Raw genomic sequence first — 27,342 nt, forward strand, 5'->3', positions numbered from 1 at the left:
TCCTCGCTCACTCTCTGCAGACTCAGCAGCGGCAGCTTCAGTGTGTGTGACTGCTATACGTCACAGTCACACACACAAGTCACGCTGTCTGGGCTGGCTGGCTCTGATGACTCATCATCATCTCCTCTATGCAGGGCTGTCACTCACGTCACAAGTCACTCCTGAGTCCCGCCCCCTCCACACTCCAGTTGGCCCTTCACTGATCTCTGGCTGGCCTGGCTCCTCCCATATCCCTCGAGTGAGTTGCAGGTTCAGCCAGAGTCAGTGTGGGAAAGTCGTGTTTGTCGCCTGCAATTGGACTGCTGCCAGCCATAGACAGTCAGTGTGGGGAGGTCTAGGATAGGAGGATTAGGAAATATAAAGACTACAACTTGTAGACAGACAGTGGAGGTCGAGGAGGAGGATATATAGACTACAAGCAGTGTGCTACTGCTAGCACTGCCTTTTGCCTGATTTCTCTGGCTTCACAATCGCTCGCCTGTCACCTCCAGATCCGTGGACTGTCTGGTGGACAGTGGTCTGTCGGTGAGTAGTTTTTTTTATTCTTTTACCTGCTTCACTCATTGTCATTCCCACCACACATACACAAAAACAGTTGATAGTGCGGCCCTGAAGCAGGGGCATAGGGCCCGGGCCGTAACCTGTCTTGAATGTGTGTTGGAGGGACCCATGTGTGCTCCACGTGACTGTAGCAGGTACTTGCATGGATGCAGCAGCGGCACGCCAGAGTCCTGTTGTGCTGCAGAGAACAGCGAAGAGAATGTGGCCCAATGGTACTCTGGCATGCCACGGTTTGAGTACTCGCCGCAGTGGCCTGGAAAACATGTGCTCCTCCGGCACACGGGCACGACCGTGGGTCCTATGCTCCTGCTGCAGGGGCTCCAAGGAGTAGAACCGCTGTTCACTGTTTTTGTGTGTGTGGTTTGATCTGTTGTAACCCCCACTTCTACTAGCTACTCGTAATCAAAATTTAAATTAGACGATGCCCTCCACTTGCGGTCCGTTTACAGGATGAAGGAGGAAGCACAGGAATGACATGTAACGCAAGTGGAGTGCCTCGGCTAAGGCAGCGGCATGGGTAAGTTAACACCCTTCTGGGCAGCCCAGTATTGTGGGTTCAGTTGTGGGTTCCAAGTTCCAACAGGGAGATAGAGCCAGATAGCGGACTCCCCAGATCTCTCCAGATTTGTTCCGGACTTCCCCCAGTTAGTAGTCTCTCCAGGGATCTGTAGCCGGCTTGTGAATCCCTCAGGTCTGACACCCATCTTCCCAGTGAATAGTGGTCCTCCAGAGCCCTTGCGGCATATTTGCAGTGGAGCAAACCTACCCGTCTGTCCGGCACCCTCCTCCATCAGCCTGTGTACCTTCACTTTCATACTTGTGGGCGCCTCTTCTCTGTGTCCCCCGCAGCATGTTATGTGTCAGAGAGAAGAGGCACCTGCGAGGGTGAAGTCAGAAGCACATAGGGGGATGGAGGAGTGCGCAGGCCAGACAGGTGAGTTTACTCCACTGTGAATACTCAGCAGAGACCACTAGGAAGGAGGTTGTCAGACTTGGTAGGTCTGCCAGCTGGCTCTGGGTCCCTGGGGGAACAACCGTTATAGTAAACTCAGATATAGTAAACATTTGGGTATTGTATACTATGTGTCCGGGTCCTAGCCAAGTGCCATAATAAGCATTTTTTTTTATTTAAGTATTTATATAGCGCCGACATATTACATTGTGCTGTACTCCCAATCTAATCCCCTACTATAGTCATATGTCTGTGTATGTATCATAGTCTAGAGGCAATTTTTGGGGGGAAGTAAATTAACTTATCTTTTTGTTTTTGGGATGTCGGAGGAAACCGGAGTATCCGGAGGAAACCTACACAGACACAGGGAGAATTTGAATTAGGGACCCAGTGCTGCAAGGCGAGAGCGCTGACCACTGCGCCACCATGCTGCCCATAAGAATAAGGGACTAATGCCTGGTATAGAGAACCCTGATGTAATGTGATGTAGAGCTTTTGTTATAGTAAACCTGTTTTCTAGCCTCTTCAGTATTCTGTATCCAGCTCTAGTGAAAAGTGGGCAAGCGCATTTGTCATACACCAGTCAGAGACGCATGAGCCATGGTTGGTGAGTAGGCGGGCTGGCAGCCACTTGTAGCCTGCTCACTATCTACACACTACTCAGCAGCAGTGTGTGTGTATATATATATATATGTGCGTTGGCAGCAAAGTTTTTACACGTAAGTGTGAGCCGGGCCTTATGCTGGGAATACACGGGTTGATTCTGGGGCTTGATTCTGCACCCAATCGTTTTTGCCACTCAAATCTGTGGGCGATTCTCTTATTTTCCGCTTGTTTTTCTTATTTTTTCCATTGTCCCCAATGCAGAATCGAGCGGCAAAACGATCGGACGTGTCGGAAATTATCTATCGAGCCATCTTATCAGCTCATAATTGAGCTGTGTATTCCCAGCCAGCACTAGGTTTGGGCTGATCTCTGCTACTTTCAATGTGTACAGTATAAGCTGTTATTCTGTTCCTGTACTGCTAGTAAACTAGCGGCAGTGTGTGCTGATCTCTGCTACCCCCAGCGTGTACAGTTTAAGCTGTTGTTCTGTTCCTGTACTGCTAGTAAACTAGCGGCAGTGTGTGCTGATCTCTGCTACCCCCAGCGTGTACAGTTTAAGCTGTTGTTCTGTTCCTGTACTGCTAGTAAACTAGCGGCAGTGTGTGCTGATCTCTGCTACCTCCAGCGTGTACAGTATAAGCTGTTACTCTGTGCCTGTACTGATAGTAAACTAGCTGCAGTGTGTGCTGATCCCTGCTACCTCCAGTATGTACAGTATAAGCTGTTACTCTGTGCCTGTAGTGATGGTAAACTAACTGCAGCGTGTGGTGATCTCTGCTACCTCCAGTATGTACAGTATAAGCTGTTACTCTGTGCCTGTACTGATAGTAAACTAGCTGCAGCGTGTGCTGATCCCTGCTACCTCTAGTATGTACAGTATAAGCTGTTACTCTGTGCCTGTACTGATAGTAAACTAGCTGCAGCGTGTGCTGATCCCTGCTACCTCTAGTATGTACAGTATAAGCTGTTACTCTGTGCCTGTACTGATAGTAAACTAGCTGCAGCGTGTGCTGATCCCTGCTACCTCCAGTATGTACAGCATAAGCTATTACTCTGTGCCTGTACTGATAGTAAACTAGCTGCAATGTGCTGATCTCTGCTGCCTCCAGCATGTACAGTATAAGCTGTCACTCTGTGCCTGTACTGATAGTAAACTAGCTGCAGTGTGTACTGATCTCTTCTACCTCCAGTATGTACAGTATAAGCTGTTACTCTGTGCCTGTTCTGATGGTAAACTAACTGCAGCGTGTGGTGATCTCTGCTGCCTCCAGCATGTACAGTATAAGCTGTGACTCTGTGCCTGTACTGATAGTAAACTAGCTGCAGTGTGTACTGATCTCTTCTACCTCCAGTATGTACAGTATAAGCTGTTACTCTGTGCCTGTTCTGATGGTAAACTAACTGCAGCGTGTGGTGATCTCTGCTGCCTCCAGCATGTACAGTATAAGCTGTTACTCTGTGCCTGTACTGATTGTAAACTAGCTGCTGTTTGCTGATCTGTTACCGCCTGTATGTACAGTATAAGGTGTTGCTCTGTGCCTGTACTGACAGTAAACTAGCTGCAGGGTGTGCTGATCCCTGCTACCTCCAGTATGTACAGTATAAGGTGTTGCTCTGTGCCTGTACTGACAGTAAACTAGCTGCAGTGTGTGCTGATCCCTGCTACCTCCAGTATGTACAGTATAAGCTGTTGTTCTGTTCCTGTACTGCTAGTAAACTAGCGGCAGTGTGTGCTGATCTCTGCTACCTCCAGCGTGTACAGTATAAGCTGTTACTCTGTGCCTGTACTGATAGTAAACTAGCTGCAGTGTGTGCTGATCCCTGCTACCTCCAGTATGTACAGTATAAGCTGTTACTCTGTGCCTGTAGTGATGGTAAACTAACTGCAGCGTGTGGTGATCTCTGCTACCTCCAGTATGTACAGTATAAGCTGTTACTCTGTGCCTGTACTGATAGTAAACTAGCTGCAGCGTGTGCTGATCCCTGCTACCTCTAGTATGTACAGTATAAGCTGTTACTCTGTGCCTGTACTGATAGTAAACTAGCTGCAGCGTGTGCTGATCCCTGCTACCTCTAGTATGTACAGTATAAGCTGTTACTCTGTGCCTGTACTGATAGTAAACTAGCTGCAGCGTGTGCTGATCCCTGCTACCTCCAGTATGTACAGCATAAGCTATTACTCTGTGCCTGTACTGATAGTAAACTAGCTGCAATGTGCTGATCTCTGCTGCCTCCAGCATGTACAGTATAAGCTGTCACTCTGTGCCTGTACTGATAGTAAACTAGCTGCAGTGTGTACTGATCTCTTCTACCTCCAGTATGTACAGTATAAGCTGTTACTCTGTGCCTGTTCTGATGGTAAACTAACTGCAGCGTGTGGTGATCTCTGCTGCCTCCAGCATGTACAGTATAAGCTGTGACTCTGTGCCTGTACTGATAGTAAACTAGCTGCAGTGTGTACTGATCTCTTCTACCTCCAGTATGTACAGTATAAGCTGTTACTCTGTGCCTGTTCTGATGGTAAACTAACTGCAGCATGTGGTGATCTCTGCTGCCTCCAGCATGTACAGTATAAGCTGTTACTCTGTGCCTGTACTGATTGTAAACTAGCTGCAGTGTTTGCTGATCTGTTACCGCCTGTATGTACAGTATAAGGTGTTGCTCTGTGCCTGTACTGACAGTAAACTAGCTGCAGGGTGTGCTGATCCCTGCTACCTCCAGTATGTACAGTATAAGGTGTTGCTCTGTGCCTGTACTGACAGTAAACTAGCTGCAGTGTGTGCTGATCCCTGCTACCTCCAGTATGTACAGTATAAGGTGTTGCTCTGTGCCTGTACTGATTGAAAACTAGCTGCAGTGTGTGCTGATCTGTTACCTTCAGTATGTACAGTATAAGGTGTTGCTCTGTCCCTGTACTGTAAACCAGCTGTATTGTATGCACAGTATTGGCTGTAAAGCCTGGTACACACATACAATTTTGAATAGCCAATTTTACTACTTCTAGGTATTATGAGAGCCCAGCTCTGTTCACAGTATTCAAAGTCTCTTGGCCCTCATACTACATGCAGTGGTAAAATTGGTCAGTGATTGACCAATCAAAATTGAATGTGTGTATGCATCTTATTCTATGCCTATACTGATAGTAATCTTTTTTAATTAAAGGCATTTTGCTACTTATCGCCCTATTTCCTCTGGGTGCTGCGTATGTCTGCAAACTGAACGTGGCACCCATGCTGCTGCAAAGCTGAATTGATATAGCCATGCCATGCACAGCTATAGGGATTCGGATATGTGTGTGCGTTGGGGGTTGTTGGGGGGGGGGGGGTTGTTGCTGGAGGGGGGGCCACATCCAGATTCCGCATCGGGGCCCAGAGGTTTGTAGCTACGCCACTGCTGTCTCTGTAATAAATCAATGTATCTTTCCCCTGTCAGACTTGTCGGCCTGTGTCTGGAAGGCTGCCAAGTTCTTCAGTGTTGTGGTTCTGCTATGAGCTCCCCCCTCTCTGCACACTGCCTGTGTGCTATTTAGATTAGAGCAGCTTCTCTCTTCTCTCTTATCTTTTACAAGCTGGATAAATCCTCCTCTGAGCTGGCTGGGCTTTCACATACTGAAGAATTACAGACAAGGGCAAAGCTGTTTGCAGGAAAAAAAGAGCAGCCTGAAACTTCAGTGCATGAGAACAGGGGGAAGAAACACACAAATGATCTCTTGAGATTCAAAAGGAATGCTGTATACAGCCTGCTTGTGTATGGATGTATTTTTCTATGTGTGGACATACTGTACATCAACCTACTTCCTGTTTTGGTGGCCATTTTGTTTGTTTACAAACAAACTTTTTAAAACTGTTTTTAACCACTTTTAATGCGGTGAGGAGCGGCGAAATTGTGACAGAGGGTAATAGGAGATGTCCCCTAACGCACTGGTATGTTTACTTTTGAGCGATTTTAACAATACAGATTCTCTTTAAGGTTAGTGTTAGACATAAAAGGGGGAAAAGTTAGTGCAAGAATAGAAGACAGAGAGGGAATATGATGTCATATTCCCGAAAAAGTAACTTCGATTATATCACAAAACTTCGATTATGCCACAAAGAAAAAGTGACAATAAAGAATGTACGCCCCTAAAATACCTAGCAAATATGCTGATGATAGTGTGTATGAGGGCTTTGAAATTAACCACAGAAGTCAGAGGCTTGGCACCTTTGACTTCAATGTATGTTCACAAAACTGACTCGTCGTAATATCATGGAAGGGTCAGAAGTTCAATGAAAATATTGGGACCATGCCAGTGATGATTTCACTTATTCCTAGAAGCAGAATGTTCATCACTCTCTGCTGCTCTGTGGCTGGGAGAAATCAGGGAGGGGTGGATTTTTCTGACCTGTGCTGTACCATCCACTCTACTATATCTTCAACATGCTTTGGTTGTAAATGATGGACAGGATAGGTGTGAAAGTACTCTGTTGGAGGCACCCTAACTAGTGTGTATATTTAGGAGTGTATAGGTTTTACCTCCTTAAAGAGGAGCTGTTAGGTATAGGGTCTCAGAGAGAAAAAAACACATATATCAGTAGCTAAATATTGGCTGTACTTACATCACCTATGCATTTCACTGTCCACGTTTAGATTTCAGATAATTTTTATCTAGTATTGGCAGAGATTTATGCTCCTGACAGTTCCTGGCAGGTTCCATCTGTGACTGTCTTGTCTGAAGCCAATCCTGATGTAATATCCTCCCTTACCCTGCTTCCTGATTTAGTATTCATTATCCCTCCCAACTCCCAGCCCTCAGACACTCCCACCAGTCACCCAAACATCATAGTGTCCATTAGGACATCACAGGTGTACTCTGCACATCCGGGGGACTACATGGCCCAGCATGCTCAGGTAGCTCCCCTAGAGCCAGGCAGGTGCCTATGGGCCCATCCATGTGCAGATGTGGCTGGTGGTTGCCATGCAAAGCAGCAGTCACGTTGAGGAGTATTGGATTTATACTGCACATCTGGGGGATGGCCCAGCGTGCCTGTATGCCTCTTGAGCATGCGGGGAACACATTCTCCGCCTGTTATGTGCCCAGGTCTGGCTGGTGGTTGCCATGCAAAGCTGCAGTCACGTTGATAGGTATGGGGTGTACACTGCACATCTGGGGGACTACATAGCCCAGCATGCCTGTATGCCTTCTGAACACATTCTCTGCCAATTACATCTTGCTGGTGGTTGCCGAGCAAAGCTGTCCTTTTGTTTTTGGGCTGTGGTACATCCATCCATCGCGGCTGTCAGCGGGGGGGGGGGGGGGGGGGGGGGCGTTGGAAGTGCCGGCGGACATCGCGGGTGTCAGCACGGGGGGGGGTTAGGTGCCGGTGGACATCGCCGCGGGTGCCAGCAGGGGGGCGGTGCTGGCGGACATCACGGGTGTCAGCGAGGGGGGGGGGGTGCCGGCGGATATCGCGGGTGTCGGCGGGTGAGGTGCCGGCGGACATCGCGGGTGTCAGTGGGGGAGGGGTATGTGTGTCGGCGGACATTGCGGGTGTCAGCGGGGGGGGGGGGGCGTGTGCTGGCGGACATTGCAGGTGTCAGCGGGGGGGCCAGTACCTCATAGCTCTGTCAGCGGAGCCAGGAGGGATAGAAGAAGCAGCCAATCGGGCTGCAGTAAATAATTAGGGAGGGATAGGGAAATGAGGGGGAGAACCAGGGAGGGCAGTAGGGAGAAAAAAACCCCTCCCAGCATGCTCTGCAGCTTCTCATATGCGGCCTGCGGCCTCCTTAGGAGCATGGGGTAAAAGAGGATTCCTATTCAGCCCACAAAAAAGTAAGAAAGATTTTTAACTTCACTATTGTCTTTTTTGTCTGTCTGTCTATTTATCACAGGGGAACAGAGACTTAAATTTGCTTTTGTTGCCTTTTGTTACTCTTTAAGGACAAACCACAAGGTAAGTATATATTTTATCCATGTATGTATAAGACAACGCGTCTCACGGGTGCTGGCCTGCTTCCTCAGGTCAATACAAAAGAGTCGTAAGAGGCGCATTTAACTGGCTCGTCGTGAGCAGAGCGGCAGCCCCAGGACCACTTAGCGTGAAGTGCTAGGGGCTGAGATTGCAGGGGATCGCGATGTGTGCGCATTGCCGCCTCCCAGCGGCGATCGCCGCTAAGGACTGTTAAACGGCAAAACGGCCGTCTAATAACACTGTACAGCACTGCGATCTAAGGCATTGCTGTACTGGGGACAGCCGTTTGACATGGCTGTCCCCCTGGGTGGCAGAAAGGTGATCCACTGTCCAAGGGTGAGCCTGGGGTGCCTTGCACCTGGGTGCAAGATTTTCTCTGGCGCCTATGGGAGTGGTTAAATTAACCGCGCCCAACCACATAACCACACCCATGTCCTGCCTAATCACACCCACACCTTCCACCTCTTTACGCATGCATGTGATACCCCATTCCTACCCCTCTTCCATGGGCTTGCTCCTGGCTGGCTTTGGCTTCCTGCGAGTCTGCTAGTCTCTGGACTGACTCAGGCTGAGAGGCTCTGCGAGTGCGACGCAGTCACACACTGCGTATTTATGGCTGCCTGCGGCCACCCTACGCTCGCTCGCTGACGTCGGCTCCTCCCCCCTGCCAAGCCCAAGGTGGGCTGCCTGTATCTTTCCTGTTGCGCCACACAGCCTGCCAGTGTTGCCACTCTTTCACGTTATTTTTTACTGACAAATACCTAAAAATTTACTGACAAAAGATTATTTTTACTGACAAAATTTCCCCACTAAATGCACATAAGAGACAGCTTTTCCCCATGTAAATGCACATAGCAAGAGACAGCTTTTCACCAGTAAATGCACATAACAAGAGACCGCTTTTCACCAGTAAATGCACATAACAAGAGACAGCTTTTTACCAGTAAATGCACATAACAAGAGACAGCTTTTCACCAGCAAATGCACATAATAAGAAACAGCTTTTCTCCAGCAAATGCACATAAGAGACAGCTTTTCACCAGCAAATGCACATAAGAGACAGCTTTTCACCAGCAAATGCACATAATAAGAGACAGATTTTCACCAGTAAATGCACATAATGACAAACAGCCAGTGTCCCCAGAATATATAGCCAGGGATATATGTCCCCAGTATATGTAGGCAGGTGTATATGTCCCAGTATATGTAGGCAGGTGTATATGTCCCAGCATATGAAGGCAGGGGTATATGTCCCAGCATATGAAGGCAGGGGTATATGTCCCAGCATATAAAGGCAGGGGTATATGTGCCCAGCATAGGTAGCCAGGGGGCATATGTGCCCAGCATAGGTAGCCAAGGGGCATATGTGCCCAGCATAGGTAGCCAGGGGGCATATGTGCCCAGCATAGGTAGCCAGGGGGCATATGTGCCCAGCATAGGTAGCCAGGGGGTATATGTGCCCAGCATAGGTAGCCAGGGGGTATATGTGCCCAGCATAGGTAGCCAGGGGGTATATGTGCCCAGCATAGGTAGCCAGGGGGTATATGTGCCCAGCATAGGTAGCCAGGGGGTATATGTGCCCAGCATAGGTAGCCAGGGGGTATATGTGCCCAGCATAGGTAGCCAGGGGGTATATGTGCCCAGCATAGGTAGCCAGGGGGTATATGTGCCCAGTCTAGGTAGCCAGGGGGTATATGTGCCCAGTCTAGGTAGCCAGGGGGTATATGTGCCCAGTCTAGGTAGCCAGGGGGTATAGGGTCCCCGTTTAGGTAGTTAGTGACAGGAGCGCTCCCCTCCCCTCTAGCCGCTGCCGCCGCTCCCCCCTCACCTTGCCGCAGCTTCAGACCTCAATCAGCGGGCGACCCGACCAGTAAGAGGGCGCTGGACGCACCCGCTCTATATGCGGAAGTGATGTCACTTCCGCATATTAGTGTGGCGTGCTAGGTCCTAGAAGAATGACAATACTACTTTTTACTTCACATACCAGATCATTAATAATAAATGTGACCATTCATATGTCCTGCTGAATCTCTTGAATGAAGTGTGTCTCGCAGTCCCATACGGCCCCATGTTTGCATGTTTATCAAAACATAAAATGTCAAGTACGGTACACATACAGTAAATGTCCAAGAGTAGCAGACAGTTAATCTTTCCAGATCGCTGTCTCCACTCTTTTTAATGAAAAGCTGTCTTCCTGTGGAGAGTGCTGTGCGCCGAGGCAGTCTGTGAGATCTGACCGCACGGCTGGATTAATGCAACCTTTCATAAAAAGACATTTCATTTTAGATCCCATGATGGACTAATGCATGGCTCTCTTCATCGGGGAGGATAGCACTCCACATAATTGTCAATCTTTATATCAGAATGTTAGGTCTCGGCTATTACTGGGCGTAAATTACCTATTTGACTTTCCAACACTGTTCCATTTTTTTCTGGCACATGATTTACACAGCAAACTGATGAGGGGAATAAAAGTCCTTCAAAAAACTGCTTCTTTGTCAGAGCTATTTAGAGTTGCATTATTAGAAGCAAATGAAGACTATGAGCCAATCAAATCTCTTGGCTTTACCATTCAGTTGCCTCTTTAAGGAAAATGCTATGTTAAATCTGGCACTGCAGGCTGTATCATTCCATTGTGGTGATATAATAACAATCTGTTGCAATTTCCAAAGTTAGAAAATAGAAAGTGAGAGCCGGCTTGTTAAACATTATAATCTGTTGTATTTCTGATGCGTTTTGTGTTCAAAACGTTCCTGTCTATTTTCAAGTTGCATTCAAAGTTTTGCCTTACGTCTATTGCTCTGCTTGTTTTCCACAGACTATACTTCTATTTTCAAAATTGCTATTTACAGCTAAATCTGATCCATAACATTTCAGACTTAGGAAACAGTTAAGATTGTAATTTCACTTCTATTGTGCCAAGTATCTGGAGCTACGTACTCCATAATAAGTGTACAAACCTTAGCATTTTGGTTTAACACCAGGGTCAAAGTCCAGCTGCTGCTAGCAAACAAACTGTGACATGCCGTTGGAGTCAAATAAAGGAATATTCCCCAGAACAACTAGGAACCTCTATCTGACCCCTGTGCTCAAGATCAACAGTCAGTAGCAGCTCAGTAGATTAGCACACAAGGGGATATTGAATGGAATAATTTATACTGGGGCAAACTCTGGCCACCGTCTCTTTTAGTAGCTATAAGATTAAAATTGTGAGAGAAAAATACATTTTCTTCATGCAGCAGCAAATAGCAAATAAAGATAATAAAAGAGTTAAATGTACTGTATACATATTGGAGTTTTCAGTGTCACTGATTTATTAAGGGCCCGTTTCCACTATAGCGTTGCGGAATCGCCGGCGAATCACCGCAGGCAAATCGCATGCGGGTGCGATTCCGCATGCGTTTTTTGCCGCGATTTCGCATGCGTTTTCGCATAGGTAAGGCTGTATGCGAATTTAAGCATGTCACTGCCTGTGTAAATTAACATTAATACCTATGCGAAATCGCGGCAAAAAACGCATGGGGAAAACGCATGCGATTTCCCTATTAAATACATTGCGTGCGATTTGCCTGCATTCCACACGCAGGCGAATTCTGAGGGCCCTACCATGCAGATTTTTTCTGCACAGAAAAACGTGCGGGGAAACGCACAAGTGGAAACAGTCCCATCCACTTGTACTGACTGTGCGAATCCACATGCGGGCAACGCATGCGGATTCGCGATAGTGGAAACAGGCCCTAAAATCCAAGTTGGAGGACTCTAAATCTAATACATGTTTCACTGGATTTGATTTCTGATTGTGTTATCTAATGTATAAAATAAATAAAGTTTTGTTTTGTTGAATTAAATGAAAATAATCAATTATTGTTTTATTTTGTGAGGCTATAGAATAGGCATGAGCAACAATATACTCATGAAAAGGCAGGTCATCCTGGAGTGTGCAGGGAGAAGGGGAAGGCAGGGCGTGGGCTGTTGTGTTAAATCAACTAAGCCACCGCCTCCCTTCCGATACGCTCGATGTCGCGCTACATCTTCATACACTTTCACCTTCTGTGCAGAAGTTCTGGTTTAGAAGAAGGAAAAATATGAAAGGAGAGGTGGTGGCTTAGGTAAGTAAACCCCTGCAGGATACAGAGCCCCTGCACACTCCGAGACGATCTGACTTTTTTGCAAGATCATTTTCACTCATCCTTACAAAAAGTATCTTACCTCTAGGGGGCACTTTCTGAAATCTACTAAGGACTAAAGCTTGTTGGTACTCCAGGCAGAATGCATCCCGCACGTCAAAATCATCCCCTGCATCATAGCTGAGGCCAGACAGGAGGTATGTTAAGGAAAGTTGTGGGTGTGGTCATAAGGAATGTGCGGCTGTGAGGTGTGGCTTAACTTTTTTTTCCATTTTAATCGACCCATGGCTTGTGCATCTTCCTGTGTTAAGTTCCGTTCCGGTAGTGCAGCCAATAACATGCGCCTCCAATTACTGTGCAAACCATAAAATTAACTTGCATTACAACTGCAGTCAGTTACTTGTTCCTCTATTCCAATGCCCTTCGTGAGTCTCCATTAGGCCTCTTGCACACTGCAAGCGATTCCGATTCAGATTCCGCTTTTTAATCAGTTTTTACCTCCGATTCAGATTCAGATTTGCAGTGTGCAAGGAGCAAACTGCAAATCTGAATCTGAATCGGAAGTAAAAACAGATTAAAAAGCGGAATCGGAATCTGAATTGCTTGCAGTGTGCAAGAGGCCTTAAAGTGCCCTCATTAAATGTCCCTCATTCTCTTTCTGGATTGTAATTCCTCTATTCCATGAACCCCTGACTACATTTCCCCATAACAGTCTTCTCATCCCATGTGCCTACATCATAGTGCCTCTTATTCCATAGGCTTATATTATAAGAAGTATTCATGCTTGCACCATGTAAAAACAGTAGCTTTTTAATTAAGGCGGTACATTCAGCAATGTTAAGAAGAAACTATAGCTCCTTTCTCAAAGCTTGTTCACCCTTTAAATGGCTTCACAATACACATGCAAATGTAATATATTCCTATATCACATTGTTAGAAAATCATTGTAACATTCTGATGGGAACTGTTCCCTTAGAGCATCACCCATTGATAGACGACACAAAATCAGGCAATTACACACATAATGTCCATTGTGTGAGGGAATCTCCATTTTCATCTCCAGTACTGGTTGGGGTACAGTACAAAGTTCTGCACAATCATCCATAATGTGCCAGCTAATCATGTGTGGGCCATCTCCCCAAAGATGAGATGATATACAGATGGAGTCATTATGGAGGGAGACTTAGGCCTCTTTTCCACGGGCAGATGTTAGGCAGTGAAATGCCTCTCAAACTCTCTCAACTGCTTACTGCTGTTGCAGTACAAAATGTACTTGGGCAGGCTGGTAGACAATTAATATCAGATGTCAATTCTATACATGATGTACCAGGAACTGAGCAGTTTAGGCTTAGTTTCAAAGATCAATAAAAATGTTGAATAGTGTGAATGGTCTGCTATTTACACTGTTAGTTTGTGAGATTTTTTTTTAGTTCTGCTTCAAGGCTAATAGTACAAAGGCAGTTTCCAAGCTGGCAAGTGGCAATACAGTATTTAGCAGGGCACTTCTTGAATGAACGTTTATGGTCAGCAGTGTTACGTGCAGATTTTTGCCAAAGTCATTTTTGCATCGAAACAGCTATTTTTGATTTCGAGAAAATATTTGCGAAAATATATTGTAGTTCTACAGTATGGTCAAAGGAAACAAATATTTCTTTCTGATGCAAAAATTGATGTAAATGTAAAAAATCAGTAATTTATAATTGCAGTATTTGTATAGCGCCTTTCTCCTGTCGGACTCAAAGCTCTTGCGAGGCAGCCACTAGAGCGCACTCAGTAGGCAGTAGCAGTGTTAAGGAGACTTGCCCAAGAAACTCATTACTGAAATAGGTGCTGGCTTACTGAACAGGCAGAGCCGAGATTTGAACCCAGGTCTCCTGTGTCAGAGGCAGAGCCCTCAACCATTACACTATTCAGCCACTGCCAATTTAACCGGGTAAAATAATGAAAATCATTTATTTTAGCGCAAACATATTACAAACTGATTTTCAATGGCATTTTTGCTCAAAACTCAAATTTACATTATTTTTGTGAAAATTAATGCGAACAGAATATGGGCATTTTTTCTCATCACTGATGGTCAGCTTAGCATTGTTGGACATGTAGACAGACAGTACACTCGCTGCTTAGTTACTAGTGGCTGGTTGCCAGCATCACTTTAGTTAGTGATGGGGCAGCACATTACTAGATATGCTATGCTAGCAGTGGAAAGTTACATTTTTGTTGCTCTCCCACTGGCGATTGCATCACTGCATTCAAATTATTAATAGTCCTTCAGGCAGATCTCTTGTATTCTGCAATATCCCACACTCAACCTTTTCTGTTCCTATCATAAAGTGTAAAACCTGCAAAACTGGGCTTCCAGTTATATAAAATATAGCTGTAAAAGCAACCATACGACATTGCCCATAGACATGGTATCATAAATATGCTAAATTTTGCTAGAACAACGGCAAATACTCATGAATATTAAAGAGAGTCTAACATGAAAGGAAATGTTGGTGGAGTCATATTTACTGTGGTCATGAGACAGTTTCTGTTATGGTGTTGTTTAATTTATTGCCTGTGAACACATTTAGTCTGTAGGTGTTAAATTAAATGTCTTATCACTGATGTGATTTATTTAATTTTTATCAAGAAGTTGATTTGTAGGGCTAATACAGGTTATTATTTACAGAAAATGTATCAGCCCACTGAGCAGTCTATTTATCTGTAGGATTACTTGACAGATATTTATTTCAGTCCTGGAACAAAGAGTACCTATCAGTAAGTATTGGGCTTGTGCTAGCAGTGATGCCTTCCATATTAAAAATGACAATGTATTTCACAGTGAAAACGGAAAAGGCAATTTTGGCCTCTTTTGGACATCCTCAAGAATTCCAGTTTAGTTGACCTAAGCTTGACTTAGTTCCTTGCTTCATCCCACTTATGGGAAACCAGTGGACCTCCGACTTTATCATTGTTGTCTAGATAATTTGGGAGTAGAGTTGTCCCGAACGGTTCGGCCGCAAACTTATTCGCGCAAACATCGGTGGTTCGCGTTGGCATCAAAACGCGAACTTTTTCAACCCGCCCCTATACTACATCATTGGGCTAAACTATGACCCTATACATCACAGTCAGCAGACACATGACAGTCAATCAGGCCGCACTCCCTCCTGGAGCCCCCCCCCTTTATATAAGGCAGCTGTGTTGGCCATTATCTCACTCGGTGTTGCTGCAGTAGTGAGAGAAGGGAGAGGAACCTGCTGCAGAGATAGGGAAAGCTGAGTTAGGCTCTTGTAGCTTGCTCCTAGCTGATATTTGTTGTTGAAAACCACCACAAAAAGAGCTCTTTGCAGAGCTAATGTTCTTGTGGAGTCTTTTTTTGTGTGTGTGTGCCACTGACACTGCATTATACAGCCCTGTGTGTCGCAGCTGACCCTTGCTAATCGCTATACTGTGCAAGGCCCGGCACATTCAATGCCTACCTTTCACTGCACCTGTGTGTGACAGCTGCACATTTGTAATACCAGTCCGACCGTGCATACCTGTTCATGTTCACTGCACCTGCATGACAGCACGCAGTGTTATATATCAGCAGTCACTGCATAACTGTTCACTGCACCTGTGTGTGTGACAGCTGCACATTTGTAATACCAGTCTGACCGTGCATACCTGTTCATGTTCACTGCACCTGTGTGACAACATGCAGTGTTATATACCAGCAGTCACTGCATAACTGTTCACTGCACCTGTGTGTGTGACAGCTGCACATTTGTAATACCAGTCCGTGCATACCTTTCACTGTCCGCGCATACCTTTCCCTGCACGCAGTTTTATATACCATGATGTCGTGATTTTGTGCAGCCAACGACCAAAGTACAGTGTTCAGAAGAAGACATGTGCCATCAACCCCCAATATTGTCAGGACGTAGTTGACTATTTAACACAGAACACCTCTTCTTCCTCAGCTTCCGCACGGAAGCGTGACATATCTTCCTCCTCCTGCTTTGATTCTGGCACTCCACTTAACACTCCGTCGGCAGCCATCACCAAAGTGCCATCATTCCAGGGCTCAGCGGTGTAGAAATTTGATGTGTGTCTGCCTCAGATGAGAGCAATGCCATCTGTACTCTCTGCCACCAAAAATTGAGCCGAGGAAAGACCAAGACCCGCGTAGGGCCAACTACCTTACGAAGGCACATGATTACAAAGCACAAACTGCAATGGGATGACCACCTGAGGAAAAGCAGCACACAAAAGCAAAGCCACACACCACAGTGTAAGATACCATCACGCAATTATTTCTCAAAAAAGGCGATACCCAAACTGTACCGTGATGTTGAAAGGCAAGTGGTGTCATCTCTGGCACACAGCATTGGGTCAAGGGTCCATCTGACCACAGATGCCTGGTCTGCAAAGCACAGTCAGGCCTGCCCGAAGACAGTCCCCACAAACAGCATCTCTGCCTGCACACCGTGTGACTGCCTGCCTCAAGACTAAGTCGGTCCACTCCCCACACAGCATCTCTCTCCGCCACCACCAACAGGGTCCAGGACTCCAGGTGGATTCCTGAATTTTTAAGGCCGCTGCTTGCAGCGGCCGCTATAATAATTTTTCTGGTGTGTGTACATGCCTGCCTAATTTTGCTGGCAGCACTGCGGCTGCAACAACAAAACAAAAGGCATGTACATGTGTAAATTCCTCTTCATGATCGTTACTTTGCCGCGCTGAAGGGGCTTGCGTATCACAATGAAGCAATGACTGGCTAAATGAGTGTGTTGGGGTTGGGGGGCACACCTGACCCAAGAAGATAGATAATAAGGTTGTTGCTTCATTGTGGATAGACCAAATTCGATTAGCTGGTCACTCATTCACTGTTGTTCTGTCATTCAGCTACCTCAGCCCGACCATATGGGCTTGAAAACCACCATCTCCTGTACTCTCGCCATCACACGCACCAGTCCAGCACGGCCGTCACTATACAAACAGCTTTTTGCGGTGCATTACACAGTGAGTTTAGTCTGTCAGTGTAAAGCAGTACATTAATTACACTACCTGATTGATATATACACATGCAAGATGTTTTAAAGCACTTTAGGACTCCAATTTAGCAATAAAATGTGATTTCTTCCCTTAAACCCTGCTGTGCGTCAAATCCGGATTTTTCCCCGGGACTTTTGGCGTGTATCCTACTCCACCATGCCCCCCTCCAGGTGTTAGACCCCTTGAAACATCTTTTCCATCACTTTAGTGGCCACAAATAGTGTTTGTAGTTTTGAAAGTTCGCCTGCCCATTGAAGTCTATGGTGGTTCGAAAAGTTTGCATGTTCGTGAACTTTTTTCACATGTTCGAGCTCAAGGTTAGCGGAATCGGAGGTTTGTGACAACTCTATTTGGGAGGGTTGTATAGTGATCTACATATAATGTACCAATCTAACGATACATACACAGTTTAGATTTAAAATGGTTCCTAATAGATTCAGCTAGATATGTGTATACATGTGTATACATGTGTATACATGTCCCCTGACACTGCTGGCCTGCTCTGTAGAGATGGACTTCTCTCACCCTATGCCTACTGTATTTTTCGAACTCTAAGACGCACTTTTTCTCCTCCAAGACTGGGGGGGGGGGGGGGTCATAACAGTCCGAATGTACGGTGCTTAGTGCAGGTGTGGTGCATGGCCAACAGAAAATGAAGCCATGTGTGTCACAGTACCTTACAGCACGATCGTTTCCAGATGGTTTAATCATCCTTCCTGCAGTGACCCAATGTGGCTGCGAGGAGAGGGAAGGCATGAAGCAATTCGTGGCCTGTGGGAGAAGCAACAGGACGGCAGAGCTCTGGACAGACTTTGGATCTCAGCGGCGGAGGAGCCGAGGAGGTCACACTTGGACACGCTGTGGACCCTTAAGCCTCCTGTGCCGGTGCCATTCCGGGCCTGGTGGAGAAGCAACAGGGTGGCGGAGCTCCAACTGACTTCAGATTCCTGTGCAGGCACCCTGGGGATCCTTCAGCCTCCAGTCACAAGAACGGCCAACTAAATGGAGTGCTGCCTGCAAATACACCCGCCGATCACTGCCGCTCTGCTCGTTGACTGGAACTGATGGTCTTGGAGGCAGGACCACCGACCCCAATGATTGTATGTGTAGGATGCGAATGCATCCACCGTTAGCGCAGAGACCCCTCTAGGCTAGCCTTAACGCTGGAGGAGGGGCTTAACTCACATGCCTGTTAGATATATGGCACCACAATCTCATTTATTTTGGGATGTTGTGTTCGCTGCAGGTGAGTTTTGAGGCCAGGTCTCTTTGAATTTTGCTAAGTGTATTTGCCTTATGAGCTTCTAATATGATGATTATTAGCCTGACTGAGGGACTTCCATCTCATATACTCTTTATAAAGCAGCCTGGAGCTGAGCATAATAACTATACAGCTCTCATTGTTGAAGTGCTACCATATATAAAACATGTACCTAGCTTTAGGCCTGGGCAGCACAAGTGAGATTAACAGATTGTAATAAAGAGCTACTTTGTGAACATGTGTTTCATTTACAACACACACACATTTTAAATGAGTTTAAATAATAAATTAAACTATTAACAAGCTTTTAAATTTCTTGAGTTAAAGCACTTAATTCTGCTCATGCATCTGTAGCCTAGCAGCTGAATTCACCAGACTGGGTTTGCTCCATGGCTTACTATTGGTGCTAGAGAGAAATCCTGATACTTCAGTGCGTTTACATTGACACTCATGTTTGATAACTAAATTGAATCTCAAGTATTGACAGGAGGGGTTGGGAGACTGGGAGGACTAAAAGGTGGCTCCTCACGGTAGCCATGGTTCTGTTTATTGCTTACCTACTATATGTTTCAACACTTGCTCAGGGGTACATGAATGACTGCTCTCGGCCTTCAGGCAACTTCTTGGTCCTGGGCTAGGACGTAGTGTAAGACATTAGTACAACTCAAACAATACAGAACTTTTGATGTAAATGATAGAAATTGTATTTAATTGACTCCTCAGAAATGCCAAACCATCAGGTATTATATACCTTATTAAAGTGCAACGTAAACCAAAACGTTTTTTTAGTATTCTGGAGAGTAAAGGTGGCCACACACCATACAATTTTTTAAATATCTGTTCAATTCAAGAATAGCAATCAATTTTTTTGACTGATTGTAACATTTCAAAAATCTGACCAATTTACCCCCCACGTGTTCAATTTTTCCTCAATTATGATAAAAATGATTGAAAACTCTGAGAACATTGCTCGGGTGTATATATTAGTAAACTGACAATCTACCACACACCATTAAATTTTCATAAAAATTGATCAGTAAAATCCACCATTCCCAATCAAATTTTATCGAATAAAAACAGCAAGTCTGATTGGATTTCATGTTCGAATAATAAAAAACTTTTTTCGGGAAATCAGATCTTTTATATAGAATCACCATAAAATCGGATCATTTTATTGTATTGTGTGTGTGTGGCCACCTTAAGTGTTAGTGTGAAGAAACGCGGAAAAGTCGCCGCATGGACGCAGGATGAGGCGGCTGTTTCCGCGGCTGGCATAATGGAACGCGGAGAAACCGCCGCGTCTGACGCGGCGGTTTGCGCGCACAGGCCTGCTACTGACAGTCTGACCAGGCGCGGGGAGGCCACCGCATGTGCAGATAGCGGTGCGTCTCACCCCGCGTGCAGGCCAGCAGAAACATTGCAAAGCGTGACTGGTGTGGCTGGGACTGATAGTCCACCCAGGTTCAGAATGACGCGCGCGCGCGCTGAGAGGCAGAGTTTATATGACAGCCAGAAGAAGGTCAGCTGACCACGCTGGTCAGCTGACATTTCCACCACTTTTCATTGGTCCAGCACTTAAGGGTGGCGCTGGAGAGCGCTATAGTATATATACTGGAAAAAGTAGCAAGAAGCAATCCTGCATAAATGCTGCACCACCAGTTATGAGTATAACAAAGCTTTATTGAACATTCTGTATAAACATTATAAAAACATCTAAAACAAATGCTATCCTTAGCAAATGACCACAATACAATATTATGTGGAAGGAAAATCACAAATGCCTCACCTCCTATATCACAAGTAAACCCCTATGGCTACCAAGAAAATAACTCAAAATGGGCTCATAAGATTGAGCCCACCATTGAGTATATGTGACCCGGGTCTGAGCAAGGACTCTGAAAACTGGGAGTGACAAAAACCATCAATGAAAGACCTCCATTATGACAAAGGTGAAGGAAAAACCAGAAAGGTGCTGAAGTGTAGCAATATGCTCATAAACCATGAGAGTTTGCAAATATATGATGTGTAACAGTGCATATAGAGATCAGGAGTTACCTGTGTACAACGGGGTATACATACATGACCCGGGGTGGTGGTTAGAGGCAGCCATAAAGTCAGGGTGGAGGGAGGCACACAAGACGCTCCACACGTGGCGTGGTTCAAAAAAGACCACTTCCTTAGGAGCGGTGCATTGTGGGTAGACAATTACTTAAGAGATAAAAATCGCGGAGAAAGCAGCCCGCTGATTGGGCGGCTAATTTTAATGGGCAGGGAAATGGCGCGGCATATGCGGAAGTAAGGCCTTGTGTGTATGTTATACGTGGGTGGGAGGTGGCATGACGCATGCGGACAAGCCGCATGCGCGTATCATCCATCATGGAGGTGGAACGCACAACAAGGCGGGGATACCGCCGTGTGCGTACGACGTCATAGGTATCAAGTAGGAGACACGGAAATCCGTGTCCCCTTGTTGCTAAAGCGCAATTCGGAACTGTATGTTCCCCAATGCGCCTGTGCAACCTATCTGAAGGATCCTCACTACGTAAAACAGGTATTTAGAGGCATATTAAGTAAATAATGCGTCCATACAGCCCAAGCAATGATTTAAAAAAACATTTTGACAAAATATGCAAAAAAAGCCAATGCAGTATGTCATAATATTAAATTTGAACAAGGATTTATATACATAAGGCAAGATAATTTTACACGAAATACATTACTGTTACCACTGTAAGATAAGGGAAAATGCTATCAAAAAATATATATATAAAATGATGGAGATAAAGAACATGACAGAAATATGCAGTGGGCACATAACTCCAGCGTCCATTCACTACATAAATCAGAGGCACTATTCACAGTGTCACATGATGATGTCTTCAAAGATTCTAAATTGCAGAGAAAATATATAGCGCAGATCAGGGGAGTGTTCACCAGGTATTCTTCTATAGATGTCCAAGCAATGGTGATCATCAATCCATAGTGTGTTGGGATGGCCGTGAGCATGCTTCTTAGATTCCAAAGGATCTAGATAGAAAGTTGTGTCAAAAACAAGGTATTTACCTCAAAAATCCTTAAAATAGGCTCTAAAAAGAAGGGCCAAACACTTTGGGGAAGATTTTTCAAAATGTATATATTATGGGCATAATAGTGATGATAATAAATGTAACACCAAGGGCTTGATTCACAAAGCGGTGCAAACACTTTGCACGCCTGTGAAAACCCCTTTATCACGCCTAAACTCAGTTTAGGCATGATAAGAAGAAACTCGCGCGAAGCTCCCATTAAGCCCTATGGGACTTTGCGCGCGCACGTACGCGCGGAAACTTCGCGCGAGTTAGAGCACAAAGCGGTGATAACTTTGCTGGTGAAAAGGTTATCACGCCTAAAGTCTTTTAGGCGTGATAACTGAGTTATCACCGCTTTGTGAATCGAGCCCCAAATGTGAAAAGTATGGTGAAATCTCATTAGGTCTGTTTGATCCCTTACCTAGGATCGTCCCAGGCCTACCTATCTAATGTGATTACATGTGTATGTACCTATGGTGTACATACCACCACACACATGTGTAAGTGATGAGGGTGGAAGCAGTCCACTCACCAAGGACCACCAACACCTCACCCATGCAAAGTGAAAAATCCCATCAAAATAAATGATCTGCGCTTACCTTCGCAGAAATTGACCCATACATGTGAAGATCAGCAATGTATATATACTTCATGGTAATCTGCGCTCACCCTCGCAGAGCCATGTTCTCCATTGTGACTAAAGATGTGCAAAATACAACATCCATGGTGTACATATACTAACAATGCCCAACAGAGACAATCAATATTTGATATATACTTACCCAAGAAATGATTTCAAGGAGAATTCCTCATTTAGACCTCTGGGGGCTCTGCTCCCCATTTGATAAATCCATCTTAGCTCTTTTTGAAGCAAACGCTTGGTCACATCACCCCCTCTGGAGCCGATCCTTATGCTTTCCAGGACAGCCACATGTAAGCCTGCTATTCTCCCCTGATGATGGAACAGGAAGTGTGAGGCAACACTTGTAAGCTTTTTGTGGTTTAAGTGGTCCCTATTCGCTAATGAAATATTTGATAGGTGTTGTTGCACCCTCTTTCTAAGCTGGTTACTTGTCTGTCCTATATACATCTTGTTACAAGGGCAGGTCAGGAGGTAAATTACCCCACTTGACCTGCAGTTATTATATTGATGAAGCTGGAAGGTCTCTGTTCCTAGGGCATTAGATACTGAGTAGGTAGGGGACATGTATTGGCAGACAGAGCAGTTGCCACATGGATGGCTGCCCTTAAGTCTAAAACCACTACCCAGAGATCGAGTAGATCTTTGGTAAAAGCTGTTACATACTATGTCCTTGATATTTTTGGCTCTTCTACAGCTCATTGAGGGGAATGGCCTTAAGGCCGTAGTTAAGTGGCTGTCAGACAACAAAATGGGCCAATGCCTATGTAATTTTTGTCTGATATCAGACCATTGATTGAGGCCTACTTAAATTATAACAATTACAACAGTTATTTGGACTGAGTTAGTCAAAAAGGCTTGGAGTGCAGATCGGCCCTTTAAGGGGATTTTCTCTGAGAGAGAAAATCTGCAGTTCTGTCAGCAGAACAAGAACATACCAAGAAGCTGTTCTAGTACAAGGCCGCAGGTCTCCCTGACCTGGGCATGTACCGCCACTAGAACAATAAACATCAGCCATGTTATGTAAATATCCACATTTCTGCATATAGGTCAGAAGCCTCATTGATTAATAATCAAGTAGGTGTGTATGATGACACCACGAGTGGGTCCACCAATAGTCTGATCTAGGGGGTGGCGAAGATGATGTCATATTTAACTCATTCCTAGTCAGTATTAAAGGCTGAGGGAGCTATGGGAGCTCATTCTGCTCTTTACTTTCGCAATAGCTTGCAAGGCTGACTGGGACCTCTAAGTATGTGCTTCCTTTCTGTAATCTGATATAATGTATGCTGTACATAGGTAGTCTAGATGTAACATAGAGTAGATACAAGAAGACCTGGGTACTTTCAGCAGGAAGGTACTCACGCAGCTGTAACGCCACATGGAAGTCTGCTTTGCCAGGAGATGATAAACTGTATCTATCTGTATTTCTGTTACTTGAATAAATAACGTAAACATTGAAGAAGCCTGAGAAAGTCTATCTCCTGCTTGCTGTGTGGAGAGTCAAGTGATCTCACAGTCTGTGAGACGTAACTGTAAGAAGTTACTTATGTCGAAGCAAGGTGATATAGAAGCAGGTTCTAACAGTGGTGCTGAAACCCTTCCCTGCCTAGCAAAACAGGCAGACAGGGGCCGGGGCCGAAGAAGTTTTCAAGATATTCCACAGCAAAACAAGCGGAATAGACGCGGACTGTAAAGCTTATCAAGCTGAGACTGATAAGTGGTGTGGGGAGTGTGCGTTGCGTGAGCCAAGCAAGCACACGGGCTGCAATTCGAGGATCAGCGGCGAAACTCTTGGATGTTAAACTTTGACTGTAAGTGCACAGCAGTCAATAGCCTAAACCGGACCGCAGGTGACTGGAACGCTCCGAGGCCGGCTGGCAGCTGCCGCTGGAGATCGATCCGCTGAGCCAGTGTGGGTACACAGAGATGACGCTCAGGAGTTCCAGGGATCCACTCAGTTTCGTGGAGAAGTTGCCAAAAGCTGGTCGAATTGGCAGGCGTACGAAGTCCGCGGCTCAGGCATGTATGATTTACGTTGTTATATGGCGTTATCTGTGTTGTATTTGGTGTTATAACAAGGAGAGGATAATGTGTTAATGTGTACATTCTGTGTTAATTGCAGTGTGGAGGCTGCGGGTTTCTCATCTCTCCCGTGCGTGTTGGGAGGGGTGAGGTTAGGAGCAGCTCCGTGGTAAATATGTGGTGCTGTGTTCAGAGTTTATGTGCTTTGATTTTTTTTTAGGATTCAATGTTCCTGTGTTGCTAGAGCGTACATGGTATGGGTTTTAATGTTTCTGTACTGTATGTTACGGTTTAGAATGTGGTTACATCCACATTTGTCACAGGCATGTTTTTTTCTGCTGGTGGTATTTGCTGCTGTTTGTTTTTTTTCTCTCTTTCATTTTCTCAGAGAAGCTGCCTGCGTAGGAGTGTTGACAGCGAAGCTACAGTCTGTTTGTACTGGATGGGAGGGAGAAGAGAGAGAGAGATAGCTGAGTAGACAGGGGAGGGGAGTTGAGACAGTTGTAAAACTTAGAAGTAAGTTTTTTCTTCGGTGAGCTGGCGGTTTTTCCAGAGCCCGATCAGTGTGTTTTTTTTCCTCTCTGTCTATAGTGGAAAGCGTAGTGAGATGAGTAAGCTTATCTCGTTCCAGTCAGAGCTGCCTAAAGGCTTTTAAATGTCAGCATATGTCTAATGTTGTTTAGTCAGCTAGGGCTGATAAATGTCTCAGAAGAAGTTCTAGCTGGGATGTTAACAGTTATGGCCGTGATAAGAGGGAGAAAGATTCCTACATTCCTAGTCTCTGGGGATCCTTATGCCTGATTGCAGTTCGGATTACAGCAGAGACATGACGGAATGCTGAGGCTGGTCTTTGTGCACTGTGTATCGATTGTGTAATTGTGCATAAAATGTATGTTCTGTGTGAGTTTGTTTTCTCTCCTAAGGTTTATAGGATCGAGAGGCTGCTATGGGAGCAGCCATCTTAGCTGGCAGTCCAGGACTCAAAATGGCGGCAGTGGAGAGGGCCCGCCCCCAAGAGTCATGGCCCCCACACGTCATGGCAGGGGGGAGGAGGGGCTGGGGGATCCACGTCACGCTGTGCTCGCGGCTCCGGGCAGAACAGCTGAAAGGGAGGGGGGTAGAAATACAGAGACATGCTACTGTGTGTCTCGGTTCTCGAAGTATTTCCCCAGAGTTTTTCCCTGAGTCCATGGAAAGGAATGCCAGGATATGTGCACCAAGCTATTACTGTAAGATTAGCAGGAGCACGGATAGGAAGTGTGTCCCAGCTAGGTGCAGGGACACACGTAGCAGTGCAGGTCAGGAAAGTGTCTGTACTGAGTTGCTTACGGGATTATTCCTGTAAGTGGGGCACCTTAATGGGTGGTGCAGCATGAGTTCCCAATAGAGTATAGGGGGGGACAGTGCATCAGGGGGGTGCCGGAGTTGGAAAAAAGGGAGTTAACCAATCCAGGTTTCCGTCGCCGCTGCTGCAGAGCGGTAACGTTTTTTTCCGGTTTTTGTCGTGGACAGGGCCAGTGCTTGACTAAGAGGTCTATGCTGGGCTGGGGCTGTTTTTTGTGTGCGTTTTTTTCGTCCACTGATTGGTCAAATATGTTTTTTCCAGCTCCGATCAATTGTAGCACATAGAACAAGAACTGACAGCAGTTCATGGGGCAATTATACAAATGAAAGAATTGCCATGTGCAGAGTGACAGTGTACCAGTACGGTGTTTGCCATGTGACTACCTGCCACGTGGGCATTCAGGGATCTGCATACAGGCATGTGACGCTGATATGCTTAGCCCTGCACCCTGTGTAGTTTAAGTGTTAAGTGCTCCTTCCTACAGGGAGGCAGCCATTTTTTTGTAAGTTTAGTTAGTGGCACGGCAAATATTGATCAGAGGGTACAACACACAGAACTTTTAGCAGAGCTGGTATAGCGATGAAGTTCTAGATAAGTTAATGCGAAAATGAGTAAGAGCATTGCAGGCTCACCTGCAAAGCAGCAACAGGTGTGGCATCCGTAATCTGTGCATGCGACGGCCGCGCATGGACAGATAGGGGGGGATGTGGAGTGAGCTGCAATGAGGTGAGAGCTTCCAGAGGTGAAGTCCGCGGGAGCATATTTTAAACAGGTAAGTACTGAGGATAGTACTGAGGTAGGGGGGTGAAGTTTAGCTCCAATCTACCAAAAAGAGTAAACAGAGTTCATGAGAACCATAAAGCAACGAGATCAATTACGATATATAGTGATCAATTTAAAGTGTACAGAGTACAAGCCGCAGGGCAAATCCCAAATCATTAATAAGAATTGATTTGTTTGTATTTTGATTTCAGGAGTTGGGCAATATGGAATCGAGACAGCTGCAGTGCTAGCAGCAAAGATGGAGATGTCAGTCGGATAAGCGAAAGGTTCCAGATGCCAATCTACGTTTGGAGAAACACGAGATTCCTGAAATTGGAAAGAGACTAAAACACGAGATTCCTGAAATTGGAAAGAGACTAAAACACGAGATTCCTGAGATCGGAAAACGTCTGAAAAAACTGACTGAGCAAAGCATAGTGCAAATTGCTAATGTTTTTCTTTCCCAAGGTGGTGCTTTTATAATGAAGAGTACCGTGCTGATGGTGATCCTAGGTTGCCATTCCGTCCTAGGAGAACGAAGAGAGGACATTCTCATGTATAATAAGGGGTTAATGAGAATGCAAGGCCCAAGCATGTTAATGTTGGGTGACAAAGGTACTAATCCTTTCACACCTCCCTCCGCTTGGCACAGATGGACCATGCAGGGACGGAGGAAAAGAGCACTTGTGCCAGGAGAAAACAAATTTCAGGGCACAATGTGGTTGAAAGGGCTGAAAGGTCAGGTGTGCTGGAAGGGTGACGTGAACGGCAGTGTAAACCTGCTATTGAATGTCACACTCCCAGAATCGATGCACCGATCCAAAGGTTTGTTAAAAGGTACATTGCAGTACAATGGGTACGTGCAAAAGGTGGAGTGTGTGATTCAAGGGTACCTTGTCTTGGTTATGCAGAGTGAGATGGTTCCAGATTGGAGAGGAACGAGCAGGAGGCGTCAATTCTCCTGCCGGAGAGACGCGGGGGACAACATCACACTCTGGAACTACCAACAGAGAGCGCCTCTG

The 27,342-nt window shown here is 45.7% G+C and overlaps 1 long non-coding RNA gene across 1 annotated transcript in view; it reads left to right on the forward strand.

The window, feature by feature from the left end:
- Positions 1-382: 382 nt before the first annotated feature.
- Positions 383-27,342, forward strand: part of LOC137503921 (uncharacterized) — a 49,964-nt gene continuing 23,004 nt past the window's right edge. The window contains exons 1-2 of the long non-coding RNA XR_011019378.1: positions 383-525; positions 12,283-12,391. This is a non-coding gene — a long non-coding RNA (uncharacterized lncRNA). The remainder of the gene's footprint in view (positions 526-12,282; positions 12,392-27,342) is intronic.

This window comes from Hyperolius riggenbachi, chromosome 4 (genome assembly GCF_040937935.1).
Source record: "Hyperolius riggenbachi isolate aHypRig1 chromosome 4, aHypRig1.pri, whole genome shotgun sequence".
Taxonomy (NCBI): Eukaryota; Metazoa; Chordata; class Amphibia; order Anura; family Hyperoliidae; genus Hyperolius; species Hyperolius riggenbachi.